The sequence below is a fragment of the Coregonus lavaretus genome (assembly GCF_964263955.1).
Source record: "Coregonus lavaretus genome assembly, chromosome: 38".
NCBI lineage: Eukaryota > Metazoa > Chordata > Actinopteri > Salmoniformes > Salmonidae > Coregonus > Coregonus lavaretus.
Window position 1 is genome coordinate 3,783,459 of NC_140025.1, and position 15,314 is coordinate 3,798,772.

A 15,314-nucleotide genomic window follows, 5' to 3' on the forward strand; every position below is an offset into this window, starting at 1 on the left:
ACAGGCTTCACTGGTGAAGAGATGGGAAGCTCAAACATGACAGGCTTCACTAGTGGAGAGATGGGCAGCTCAGCCACAATGGGCTTCACTGGTGGAGAGATGGGAAGCTCAACCATGATGGGCTTCACTGGTGGAGAGATGGGAAGCTCAACCATGATGGGCTTCACTGGTGGAGAGATGGGCAGCTCAGCCACGATGGGCTTCACTGGTGGAGAGATGGGAAGCTCAAACATGACAGGCTTCACTGGTGAAGAGATGGGAAGCTCAAACATGACAGGCTTCACTAGTGGAGAGATGGGCCGTTCAACCACTATGGGCTCCACTGGTGAAGAGATGGGCAGCTCAAACATGACAGGCTTCACTGGTGAAGAGATGGGAAGCTCAAACATGACAGGCTTCACTAGTGGAGAGATGGGCAGCTCAGCCACGATGGGCTCCACTGGTGAAGAGATGGGCAACTCAAACATGACAGGCTTCACTAGTGGAGAGATGGGCAGCTCAGCCACGATGGGCTTCACTGGTGGAGAGATGGGAAGCTCAACCATGATGGGCTTCACTGGTGGAGAGATGGGAAGCTCAACCATGATGGGCTTCACTGGTGGAGAGATGGGCAGCTCAGCCACGATGGGCTTCACTGGTGGAGAGATGGGCTATAGATAGTGGTATAGAAAGAGAAGTTTAGTCCAGAAACTCCTGACACTTCTGCCATGCAATCTCAATCATCTCCTCAAGAGTCCCAACGCTACAGGAGAGGAAACACACCAGGTTGTTTAGAATGTGTGGAAAGAGGCTTCATACCGTGGATACGAAACAGTCTTCAGATCTGAACTCAATCTAGGTACTCTGGGTAATCCAGGTAATCTGAAACTCCATTACATTGGTCCAACATCTCAATCAACTTCACTGTAAAGGCAGTGTAATCATAGCACTCCAAATCCCAAAATGAATGTATCTGGTGGATTGTGTAGCTGTGCAGATGTCAATGCTGTGTTAACGAACAAAGTGCTTACTTTGCAAGAGGCCAAGGGGATGCTGCGAGGAATCCAGGCTTCTCCTGTGGGCTCTGCTGAGGGAGATCAGAGGAAGTAGGGAGGGGGAGATGGGCAGGAGCATCGACAATCTGAGAAGAACCAGCCTCTATTTCCCATTTGGCCCCTTGACCAGGTTGATCCTGGTCATACTTGTACGCATACTCATAGTTGTACTCGTTGTTGTTTAGGGTCCACCTCTCTGTAAAAAGAATGAGAGCAGAAGCTTGATCCTCTCATTTCCATAAAGGAATGGTAATACAATGATTAAACCAAGACCCAACAGAGGTGTGAAATGCTTACCCCAATGGCCATGTTCTTCATTCCAGTGGAAATATCCATAATCATCGCCCACGTAAAACCCGTCTGCATCAGCCTTAACAACATAATCAACATGGAGACAGTCAGGTGAGAACAACTTTAAAGAGCAAAACCTGTTATCAAAGCAAAAAAGCTGGAAGGTACAGTATAAATTGAATCCCTTTTAATGTTCTCAGAATGTATTGGAGAAAACATTATACCGAGACCTTTTAAAGCTAGAATCCTTAATTGAAACAATAACAAAGCGGACACCCCACCTCTCTTTTGGTAAAAAACTAAGGGATGGGCCTGGAGAAATATAACCACTCTCAAATTCAGACAGAGCTGGCCATCCATGATATCAACATTACAGTTTTAACCATGTTTTAAGGTTATACAGTGTTGTTTTCATTACATTTACATTGTTTACACACATTGGAGTAAAACAAGCTTCTATTTTGGGTTCTGATGGGGTACATATGACAGTTGAATTAAGATCATGAGGCATTTATAATTATATTCTTCAAGAATCAAATGGGTATATATCATTAACCTCTTAAGGATCGTACACTTTCTTTTGCCTAAAATGACATACCCAAATCTAAATGCCTGTAGCTCAGGACCTGAAGCAAGGATCTGCATATTCTTGATACCATTTTAAAGGAAACACTTTGAAGTTTGTGAAAATGTGAAATGAATGTAGGAGAATATAACACATTAGATCTGGGAAAAGATAATACAAACAAAAAATCATGTGTTTTCTACATATTCTTTTGTTCCATCATCTTTGAAATGCAAGAGAAAGGCCACAATATAATAATGCTGTTTAGGCGCAATTTAGATTTTGGACACTAGATGGCAGCAGTGTGTATGTAAAGTTTCAGATTGATCCAGTGAAGCGTTGCAATACGCTTAGTCTGCTAAATGGTCTGCTAAATGAACTGGAGTGAGTTTCTTAAAAGCCTTGTAGCTACCATTGTAGTTTATTTATAGCATGACTCTATCTCTGTGCAGCTGGGTTTTCAAGATAAATAATGTGTGATGTTAGCTAGAAGGCTTTCTGGAAATGCACATTTACATTTACATTTACGTCATTTAGCAGACACTCTTATCCAGAGAGACTTACTTTTTTTTTTTTTTTTTTTTTTTTTTAGGGGGGGTAGAAGGATTACTTTATCCTATCCCAGGTATTCCTTAAAGAGGTGGGGTTTCAAATGTCTCCGGAAGGTGGTGAGCGACTCCGCCGTCCTGGCGCTGGTAGGGAGCTTGTTCCACCATTGGGGTGCCAGAGCAGCGAACAGTTTTGACTGGGCTGAGCGGGAACTATGCTTCCGCAGAGGAAGGGGAGCTAGCAGGCCAGAGGTGGATGAACGCAATGCCCTCGTTTGGGTGTAGGGACTGATCAGAGCCTGAAGGTACGGAGGTGCCGTTCCTCTCACAGCTCCATAGGCAAGCACCATGGTCTTGTAACAGCTGCGAGCTTCAACTGGAAGCCAGTGGAGTGTGCGGAGGAGCGGGGTGACGTGAGAGAACTTGGGAAGGTTGAACACCAGACGGGCAGCGGCATTCTGGATGAGTTGTAGGGGTTTAATGGCACAGGCAGGGAGCCCAGCCAACAGCGAGTTGCAGTAATCCAGACGGGAGATGACAAGTGCCTGGATTAGGACCTGTGCCGCTTCCTGTGTAAGGCAGGGTCGTACTCTCCGAATGTTGTAGAGCATGAACCTGCAGGATCGGGTCACCGCCTTGATGTTAGCGGAGAACGACACGGTGTTGTCCAGGGTCACGCCAAGGCTCTTCGCACTCTGGGAGGAGGACACAACGGAGTTGTCAACCGTGATGGCGAGATCATGGAACGGGCAGTCCTTCCCCGGGAGGAAGAGCAGCTCCGTCTTGCCAAGGTTCAGCTTGAGGTGGTGATCCGTCATCCATACTGATATGTCTGCCAGACATGCAGAGATGCGATTCGCCACCTGGTTATCAGAAGGGGGAAAGGAGAAGATTAGTTGTGTATCGTCAGCGTAGCAATGATAGGAGAGGCCATGTGAGGATATGACAGAGCCAAGTGACTTGGTGTATAGCGAGAATAGGAGAGGGCCTAGAACTGAGCCCTGGGGGACACCAGTGGTGAGAGCACATGGTGCGGAGACAGCTTCTCGCCACGCCACTTGGTAGGAGCGACCGGTCAGGTAGGATGCAATCCAAGAGTGAGCCGCGCCGGAGATGCCCAGCTCGGAGAGGGTGGAGAGGAGGATCTGATGGTTCACAGTATCAAAGGCAGCAGACAGGTCTAGAAGGACAAGAGCAGAGGAGAGAGAGTTAGCTTTAGCAGTGCGGAGAGCCTCCGTGACACAGAGAAGAGCAGTCTCAGTTGAATGACCAGTCCTGAAACCTGACTGGTTTGGGTCAAGAAGGTCATTCTGAGAGAGATAGCAAGAGAGTTGGCTAAAGACGGCACGCTCAATAGTTTTGGAAAGAAAAGAAAGAAGGGATACTGGTCTGTAGTTGTTGACATCAGAGGGATCGAGTGTTGGTTTTTTGAGAAGGGGTGCAACTCTCGCTCTCTTGAAGACGGAAGGGACATAGCCAGCGGTCAAGGATGAGTTGATCAGCGAGGTGAGGTAGGGGAGAAGGTCACCGGAGATGGTCTGGAGAAGAGAGGAGGGGATGGGGTCAAGCGGGCAGGTTGTTGGGCGGCCTGCAGTCACAAGTCGCGAGATTTTATCTGGAGAGAGAGGGGAGAAAGAAGTCAAAGCATAGGGTAGGGCAGTGTGAGCAGGACCAGCAGTGTCATTAGACTTAACAAACGAGGATCGGATGTCATCAACCTTCTTTTCAAAGTGGTTGACGAAGTCATCCACAGAGAGGGAGGGGGGGGGGGGGGGGGGATTCAGCAGGGAGGAGAATGTGGCAAAGAGCTTCCTAGGGTTAGAGGCAGATGCTTGGAATTTAGAGTGGTAGAAAGTGGCCTTAGCAGCAGAAACAGATGAAGAGAATGTAGAGAGGAGGGAGTGAAAAGATGCCAGGTCCGCAGGGAGTCTAGTTTTCTTCCATTTCCGCTCAGCTGCCCGGAGCTCTGTTCTGTGAGCTCGCAATGAGTCATCAAGCCACGGAGCTGGAGGGGAGGACCGAGCCGGCCGGGAGGATAGGGGACACAGAGAGTCAAAGGATGCAGAAAGGGAGGAGAGGAGGGTTGAGGAGGCAGAATCAGGAGATTGGAGGGAGAAGGATTGAGCAGAGGGAAGAGATGATAGGATGGAAGAGGAGAGAGTAGTGGGAGAGAGAGAGCGAAGGTTGCGGCGGCGCATTACCATCTGTGTAGGGGCAGAGTGAGTAGTGTTGGAGGAGAGCGAGAGAGAAAAGGATACAAAGTAGTGGTCGGAGACATGGAGGGGAGTTGCAGTGAGATTAGTAGAACAGCAGCATCTAGTAAAGATGAGGTCAAGCGTATTGCCTGCCTTGTGAGTAGGGGGGGACGGTGAGAGGGTGAGGTCAAAAGAGGAGAGGAGTGGAAAGAAGGAGGCAGAGAGAAATGAGTCAAATGTAGATGTAGGGAGGTTGAAATCCTCCAAAACTGTGAGGGGTGAGCCATCCTCAGGAAAGGAACTTATCAAGGCGTCAAGCTCATTGATGAACTCTCCAAGGGAACCTGGAGGGCGATAGATGACAAGGATATTAAGCTTAAATGGGCTAGTGACTGTGACAGCATGGAATTCAAATGAGGAGATAGACAGATGGGTTAGGGGAAAAATTGAGAATGTCCACTTGGGAGAGATGAGGATTCCTGTGCCACCACCCCTCTGACCAGATGCTCTCGGGGTATGCGAGAACACATGGTCAGACGAGGAGAGAGCAGTAGGAGTAGCAGTGTTTTCAGTGGTAATCCATGTTTCCGTCAGCGCCAGGAAGTCGAGGGACTGGAGGGTAGCATAGGCTGGGATGAAGTCAGCCTTGTTGGCAGCAGAACGGCCGTTCCAGAGGCTGCCTGAGACCTGGAACTCCAGGTGTGTGGTGCGTGCAGGGACCACCAGGTTAGAGAGGCAGCAGCCACGCGGTGTGAGGCGTTTGTGTAGCCTGTGCGGAGAGGAGAGAACAGGGATAGGCAGAGGCATAGTTGACAGGCTGTAGCAAATGGCTACAATAATGCAGAGGAGATCGGAATGAAATGAACTAAATATCTGGGAAAGGAGAGAGTAGGGCCTCCCTCACCACAACTCCCAAATATAACTCTCCCAACTTCCACCTCAGAAACTATAATTGTTTCACTGAAACACCCGAATAAAACTCTCCCAACTTCCACTTTAGAAATTAGAATTGTTGCAAACTACAGCGGTTCAATGTTTCAAGGAATAGACTCAACTTACTTTATTCAGCTAGCTAACTATGATGCCATAGCTAACTAGCATGCTAGCATCCAATAACACACCCTTGGTAAGTACAGCAGGAGTTAAATGCTTGCATTACCTTTGACTTTTCAGGTGTCCGCATTGACCTCTGCTTGGTTTTGGTCAGAGGCTGTATCAAGGAGACAGGTGGAGGCCCTCGACTGTCAACAAACAGAACTTCTCTTGCATGTCCCATGTCTTTCTCCTGTTGACTGGGTCAGAAACAACACCAATAAATGTATGTAGCATGTTTCCTGCAGTCAAATGACCAAATTGCAATCTAGTGGCCTCATCGGTGGAATGTTATTAATATTTTTTTTATAATTTCACAATTCACAACAGTATTTCAAAAAGCCAGTGGAAAATCATGTGTTTCTCTGTCAAACGGTTTTGTAATATTTCAGTCTTCTGTGATGTGTAATATTGGGATGCAAACTCAAAATGTAATACAATTTAACTCTATATCTGACATGGTACAGGTGTCTTCTTTTTTTAAAGCCCATAACCATGTGTGTGAGGTGTATACTTTTGTTTCAAAGTAGATTTGTTTAAGACTACCAAGAAACACTCTGCGTGACCCTGATTTAGCCCACTGCAGTAAAATTTCAATAATAAACTTTTATTGCGGGTCCAGGGAGAAGTAAACATGGGAATATTTGATCCAAAGCACACACATTGAATGGATTGGAAACCAATGCATTTTGATATGACTGCAGTTCCCTTGCTTGATGAATCATTAACTTATTTCAGTCATAACACAGGGGAGTAAAACTCGTCCACTGTCAGTGATGGAGTACACCCATTTTCTCATGGGAACTGAATCAAAAATTATATTTTATATACAGACTCGAAACAAGAACAACCTGTTTATCAGTATAAGTGACTGTGTGTGGTTTTGAGTCTGTAGCCCAAGACTAAACAAAGAAGTTAGCCATGAACAGAAATCAATGGAACAGAAGGGTATCATCATCATTTGAATCGTGCAGAAGAACCATATACAGTGGGGAGAACAAGTATTTGATACACTGCTGATTTTGCAGGTTTTCCTACTTACAAAGCATGTAGAGGTCTGTAAATTTTATTATAGGTACACTTCAACTGTGAGAGACGGAATCTAAAACAAAAATCCAGAAAATCACATTGTATGATTTTTAAGTAATTAATTTGCATTTTATTGCATGACATAAGTATTTGATACATCAGAAAAGCAGAACTTAATATTTGGTACAGAAACCTTTGTTTGCAATTACAGCGATCATACGTTTCCTGTAGGTCTTGACCAGGTTTGCACACACTGCAGCAGGGATTTTGGCCCACTCCTCCATACAGACCTTCTCCAGATCCTTCAGGTTTCAGGGCTGTCGCTGGGCAATATGGACTTTCAGCTCCCTCCAAAGATTTTCTATTGGGTTCAGGTCTGGAGACTGGCTAGGCCACTCCAGGACCTTGAGATGCTTCTTACGGAGCCACTCCTTAGTTGCCCTGGCTGTGTGTTTCGGGTCATTGTCATGCTGGAAGACCCAGCCACGACCCATCTTCAATGCTCTTACTGAGGGAAGGAGGTTGTTGGCCAAGATCTCACGATACATGGCCCCATCCATCCTCCCCTCAATACGGTGCAGTCGTCCTGTCCCCTTTGCAGAAAATCATCCCCAAAGAATGATGTTTCCACCTCCATGCATCACAGTTGGGATGGTGTTCTTGGGGTTGTACTCATCCTTCTTCTTCCTCCAAACACGGCGAGTGGAGTTTAGACCAAAAGGCTCTATTTTTGTCTCATCAGAACACATGACCTTCTCCCATTCCTCCTCCGGATCATCCAGATGGTCATTGGCAAACTTCAGACGGGCCTGGACATGCGCTGGCTTGAGCAGGGGGACCTTGCGTGCGCTGCAGGATTTTAATCCATGACGGCGTAGTGTGTTACTAATGGTTTTCTTTGAGACTGTGGTCCCAGCTCTCTTCAGGTCATTGACCAGGTCCTGCCGTGTAGTTCTGGGCTGATCCCTCACCTTCCTCATGATCATTGATGCCCCACGAGCTGAGATCTTGCATGGAGCCCCAGACCAAGGGTGATTGACCGTCATCTTGAACTTCTTCCATTTTCTAATAATTGCGCCAACAGTTGTTGCCTTCTCACCAAGCTGCTTGCCTATTGTCCTGTAGCCCATCCCAGCCTTGTGCAGGTCTACAACTTTATCCCTGATGTCCTTACACAGCTCTCTGGTCTTGGCCATTGTGGAGAGGTTGGAGTCTGTTTGATTGAGTGTGTGGACAGGTGTCTTTTATACAGGTAACAAGTTCAAACAGGTGCAGTTAATACAGGTAATGAGTGGAGAATAGGAGGGCTTCTTAAAGAAAAACTAACAGGTCTGTGAGAGTCGGAATTCTTACTGGTTGGTAGGTGATCAAATACTTATGTCATGCAATAAAATGCAAATTAATTAATAAAAAATCATACAATGTGATTTTCTGGATTTTTGTTTTAGATTCCGTCTCTCACAGTTGAAGTGTACCTATGATAATAATTACAGACCTCTACATGCTTTGTAAGTAGGAAAACCTGCAAAATTGGCAGTGTATCAAATACTTGTTCTCCCCACTGTATGTGCATTTTTTGAAAAATGTAGATACACAGAATGCATCATTATAAAACATTTAGAAAAAAAAATGATTCAAGTATCTATCAACCGTAAAAATCCTAATGTGGTATATACACACTTAAAAACAGATAAATATTTGATTATAAGAAAATGGAACAGTATGCACTTGTATGGTTCTTCACTGCAAGGGTTCATTTTTATCTCTCTAAATGTTTGTACAATTTCCATTTTCAAAGTTTGCAGATGGAGAGTTTCAATACAGTACATGTGCAGCACTTGGTCTCTCTCTCAGCAGTTGCTCTATGAAATGTGCGTAACCACTTAACAATCACGTTTCCATTCTTATCAGTAAAATAAATATATTTGGCTCAGTGCATTAATTGATGGAACTCACAATGACACCAAATAACAAGCAATAACATGATACAAACCAAGAAAACAGGAACTTTGCTGACCATATATATATATATATATATATAAATAAAAGACTGGTATATATACCAGTCTTGTCATTGTAACTATGACCTGGTAAAAGTGACATAATTCAATATAATGTTTGATGAATTAACCTGTAACATTTCAAAATGGATCTGAGATACCTGAGAGGCAGGTGGGGCGAGGAGGACCCGCTGAGGGTGCAGACGTAGGGTTTGGAATTGAACTGGGAGATGACCACTTGTAGAGTGACCTGGGACGTGTCATACTGGAAGGGCCTGAATGTGACGGTCACCTCCACCTTCCCATTGGCTGGAATCACTCCTAGAATCACACACAAACAAAGGATTATACCGGTCTTGAATGTAACGCATTTGTTAAAGGAAAACATTACGTAGGCCTACCTAAACTCAACACTTCAATACCCTCAAACCATGGGAAACATAGAGAGATACTTTTTCAGACATCTCTACCCAGTCTGAGTACTAGGCTATTTGCGTAACCCCGGAAATCCATCATCATGCATTGCCTGGAAAGCGTCACCATCCATGCCAGAGACAAAACAACACAGCTCCCCCCTGTGCTAGATGCACTGAGTCCCTGACTGCTTTGTGTCAAGGTGGCAGTTGCAGACTATGAGCATCTGTCCACAGTAATTCAGACACAAGACATGATGGTGATGTTGAGGAATCACAGGTCAGGGCTAGGTAATCAGCTAATAATATTACGTGAGTTTATACAGGTGAGTCTGGGTCTCTGGGAGCCAGCAAAAAATGTTTTATGTGGTTCAAAGTTTTAACTAATCACCTCAAGGAACTAACACAAAAACATAGCTGGAACCTTATTGTGAACCAGAAATTATCCTACCATCAAATATAAAAAAATAAATTGATACATATCTGGCAAATAGACTCACAGGCTTAATACATTAATCAAATAATATATACCTACTGTAGATAGAATAATACAGGGGTTTTCCTCACTGTCTGTCTGAGTGAGCAGGTAGGATGTTGTTGCTATCTTGTTAAGGACTGTGTTATTACTACTTTATTCAGTGGCCTAATGTAAAGTGCTACCAAGTCTGCTGATTGGAGTTACCTGACAGGGGCTGGACCGAGAAGGCCTTGTGTGGCTGGATGATGTACACCTGGAACTCAAAGTCAATGGGACAGCTGCAGCTCAGAGGGATCACATGGCTGACACTGGAAGGTCAAAGACAGGTCAAAGGTCAAAGATAACAAGCATATACACCACCAGTCAAAGTTTGGACACACCTACTCATTCAAGGGTTTTTCTTTATTTTTTTACATTGTAGAATAATAGTGAAGACATCAAAACTATGAAATAACACATATGGAAACATGTAGTAACCAAAGAAGTGTTAAACAAAGATTCTTCAAATAGCCATCGTTTGCCTTGATGACAGCTTTGCACACTCTTGGCATTCTTTCAACCAGCTTCATGAGGTAGTCACCTGGAATGCATTTCAATTAACAGGTGTGCCTTGTTAAAAGTTAATTTGTGGAATGTATTTCCTTCTTAATGAGTTTGAGCCAATCAGTTGTGTTGTGACAAGGTAGGGGGAGTATACAGAAGATAGCCCTATTTGATAAAAGACCAAGTCCATATTATGGCAAGAACAGCTCAAATAAGCAAAGAGAAACGACAGTCCATCATTACTTTAAGACATGAAGGTCAGTCAATACGGAACATTTCAAGAACGTTGAAACTGGTTCTCATGAGGACCACCACAGGAATAGAAGACCCAGAGTTACCTCTGCTGTAGAGGATAAGTTCATTAGAGTTACCAGCCTCAGAAATTGCAACCCAAATAAATGATTCACAGAGTTCAAGTAACAGACACATCTAAACGTCAACTGTTCAGAGGAGACTGTGTGAATCAGGCCTTCATGGTCGAATTGCTGCAAAGAAACCACTACTAAAGGACACCAATAATAATAAGAGACCTGCTTGGGCCTAGAAACACGAGCAATGGACATTAGACCGGTGGAAATCTGTCCTTTGATCTGGAGTCCAAATTGGAGATTTTTGGTTCAAACCGCGGTGTCTTTGTGATACGCGGTGTTGGTGAACGGATGATCTCCGCATGTGTAGTTCCCACCGTAAAGCATGGAGGAGGAGGTGTTATGGTGCTTTGCTGGTGACACTGTCTGTGATTTATTTAGAATTCAAGGCACACTTAACCAGCATGGCTACCACAGCATTCTGCAGCGATACGCCATCCCATCTGGTTTGGGCTTAGTGGGACTATCATTTGTTTTTCAACAGGACAATGACCCAACCCACCTCCAGGCTGTGTAAGGGCTATTTTACCAAGAAGGAGAGTGATGGAGTGCTGCATCAGATGACCTGGCCTCCACAATCCCCCGACCTCAACCCAATTGAGATGGTTTGGGATGAGTCGGACGGCAGAGTGAAGGAAAAGCAGCCAACAAGTGCTCAGCATATGTGGGAACTCTTTCAAGACTGTTGGAAAAGCATTCCAGGTGAAGCTGGTTGAGAGAATGCCAAGAGTGTATAAAGCTGTCATCAAGGCAAAGGGTGGCTATTTTAAGAATCTTAAATATAAAATATATTTTGATTTGTTTATCACTTTTTTTGGTTACTACATGATTCCATATGTGTTATTTCATAGTTTTGATGTCTTCACTATTATTCTACAATGTAATTTTTTTTACAAATAAAGAAAAACCCTTGAATGAGTAGGTGTGTCCACACTTTTGACTGGTACTGTATATCACACAGACCCAGAGAGAAAGGACAACAGCCTACATGTTCATTGAGACCTACAATAAAATGTAAAGATAAATCAAATTCAGCCAGCGACTCAGTTCAAAAGACAATCATTTTTATCAAGAGATAAAAATGCCCTCCTATAAAAAATTGTGGAAAGTGGATTGTGTCACAATCTGTAAAATGTAAATAATTATTATATTGTATCTCTATGGCCTTACATATGTTTATATTTGGATTTTTTTTTTAATATTCTCTTTCCAAGTGTATTGTTTTGACTGAAGATTGTTGAACATGCAAGACAAATACTACTGACCCTAGCATATACCCAGCATACGGCTTACTTAGAGAACTACAATTAGCTATCTACTGTGCAAATGGACTCTAATATATTGACTGCTCACCGCATCGTTAGTGTCAACAGAGATTATTAAAAACCAATGTTTATGATGCGTTACATGACCATAATAACACACTGAGTTTATTCCTCAAACAAGCCTTTGTTGCCACTCATCATGTTTATCTGGCAGGCTAATTCAGAAACTGGTGCACTTAGCAACTACTTAGCAGACTAGGCTGTAGCTGTAGCCTATCCCTTACGGAAAGAACATATGAATTTCACATGTGAAGTGTTCCAAAAACACATGTTTTCATGTGATCATATGTGATCTTATGTGAAGTTAATGTGATAACTTGCGACAACATTTAAAGTAACATGTGATAAAATTAAACTACACGTGTGGAAACGTGATCATATGTGAAGTGTTCCAAAAACACATGATTTCACATGTGAAATTATGTGTTTTTTCTGTAAGGGATTTGAGTGGCCATGCAACTCATGTACAATCCTCTTATGAAGGTTCATTGGTGGGTTTAAAGACTATTCAAAGGGCAAAGATGCACAGTGAGACACGATTGTCCACTTCACCTCACCTTTGACCCAGTGGGACAGCTGGTATGGTGATGTGTGTTGGGATGTGCAAGTCATCGATGATGGGGTAGGCATGGACTGGTACCTGTAAATTCTCTTCCCCCTGGAGAGAGATTGAGAGAGAATAACAATGCTCCCTGATGCATTCATTTCCTGGAGTTCTAAACAGGAGGGAACCTCCTAGCAGTAAGTACTCTGGTTCCAGATCAGTTTGCCATGGAGTGACAATGACCTTAGAAGTTTGCAAGACAGCACAAACAGATCTGGGACCAGGCTTACCATGCAGCAACTATGGAGAGAAACGTTGACAACAAACAACATGTGATGCATAAACACAGCAAATCCCTCTTTTGATGGACAGTTGAATAGATTAGAAGTAGAAGTTGAAGAGATCACTGTCAGGCATGACGGCATGCGAACTTGATTAGAAATTAACATAGCACTGGATTCCAACCTTGCAATGAACCCGAATACAGTCGTAGAAGTAGCGCCATTCTTTAGGACAGAAGTGTACTTTCACTGTGTAGGACAGTCCGGGGACAAGAAGATGCTGCATAGAATATCAAAATGGAGGAATTAACCATCAACACTGACACGCATACGAATCAAAGATCATAGACGGAATGCATAACATGACATCAAATAGTAATAAACAAACACCTTTTTTAAATATTTCGTTTGGAAGTGCTTTGTTTGGGTGGGGATAATGTGAATGTTGATCACTTCAGATGATATGTTGATAAGTTTCTGAGGAAGATTAAAACAAAGATGAATTACATGACGCCTTGTATAAGAATGTACTGGTACATGAAGTGCATATATCGGCACAATCCATCTAAAGTCAGTGCTTTGTCTTTTGTTCTCTTGGAACAGTCAACACTCTTTGCTTCACTCACCAAGGTCCTCTGATAATCCTTCCCCAGTTTAAACCCACTGAAGTGAAGTGCTGAGGGTTCTGCATGGATTGCACTGTTGCTCTTGAGTTTGGTATAGGTTTCTGGAAAGTATAATATAAATGAGATGTCTTCACCATCTGCTTAGTCCCGTGTGGCTCAATTGGTAGAGCATGATGCTTGCAATGCCAGGGTTGTGGGTTTGATTCCCATGGGGGACCAGTACGGGGGAAAAGTATGAAAATGTATGCACTCACTACTATAAGTCGCTCTTGATAAGAGCATTTGCTAAATGAAGTAAATATTAAAACCCAAAACAAGTGGAAAATATTATCAAACGCCTGAGGAACCACACACTGCATAATGTAGGCTACGGTAACTCAGATAGCATCATGAGCATGCATATTATAGTTCTAGCCCTAGCGCTCTACTACAATAAACATATTATTATTGACTGAATATAGCCTGTTAAATATATGACTGAGATGTATCAAATTGTTTAAGTGTAAGGGTCCTACGGGTCTCTAGTAGGTGATGAGGGACATTAGAGGGCCTTATTTTTGTGTCCTCCACCAGTTGGCACAGGGGAAGAGGGGTCTTCTTCCTTTGACTGTCTGTGAATGTCTCTGATGCAGAGTGTGCCACTTCCATCACTTCTCCATTAAAAACAGGGCTGAAGAAGATAGCAAACAATATCACAATTCATATCACATCAGATATGTAACGTTAAACGCTTGCATTTCAAAGATGCAATGTTGTCCATATGATAATGAAAAGAACCAAATGACACAAAGCTAGCAAGCCAACTTTGTGCATGTGCAGCTACTGTGGTTGACACAGGAAAGTAAGCAAACTAGCTAGGGACGGGTTAGCAAGAAAGAGTGGAAGCTAGCAGCTAGCAGAGAGAAACAGCTAGCAAAGAAAAAGAGCTAACGTCGTTAGCTAGCTTGTTATCAAACTTCATCAAACAGTTGTTTTAGGTTCGATTTGGTAACGTTAGCTCATAAACAACACAAGTTTTTATTCGTTGCATGATGTGGGTGCTTTTCAAGGATGAAAACTGAACGTACCTGTTGTTTCACTGATAGAACATCCACCAAACACTCTCGTCACCATAGTGATTCTTCCGTGGGGCGGGATATTTTTTCAAGGGTTAGTATTAGCAAAGCGTTTCTAAACCCAGAGGCGCAACATCTGGGAACGCTTGCGAAACAGGCCAAGCAGACAAGACCGGGGTTTGGGGTTTATGAAGTCAATGAGAGAAGCAGTGGCGGCTCCTGAAAAAATTCTCAGGAGGGGCAATTTTTCTGATGATTTAGGTGACCTACACACATTTAAAAAAAGATATGTCCAGCAACAACATGAAGACAGGGGCAGCATATAAGTCAATACCAGAAGCATTTATTGACTGATCTCAAAAGTGTTGGCTTACCAGGGTTGGTGGAGCCCTCAGTTTCATCTTTGCCTCGCAAAGCTAACTCAAACACTCCGCAAAACTTCACACACTGGATTAGCCGGCTGAGGATGTGGCGGTTCTTGCTAATGTCGTAGTAAATATATTTGTTATAGTGAATATGGAATATGATATGTTGAGTAAAATGTTGTGCTAAGATCTATTTAGGTCAGGAGCTGGTTATAAGTTCTGTTCCTATCCAATAACAATGGACAAAAGGGTCCTATCTTGTCAGCCTTGTCAGCAGGTGGCCAAGGACAACACCCACGCCATAGGCCTCTCAGTTCTTCCAACTCACGAGTTCTTGCTCTGAGGACACACACACACACAAACACACACACACACACATCATCACTGTTAAACACACACACACACACACACACATCATCACTGTTAAACACACACACACACACACACACACAAAAATCCCCTCTCTTAGGCTGAACATTTGAAGACAGAGAACCCGACTCAGAGCCAATGCAACAGTGACAGTAGCCTGCAGGGGACCTCGCCCAACTCATCAGGACCAATC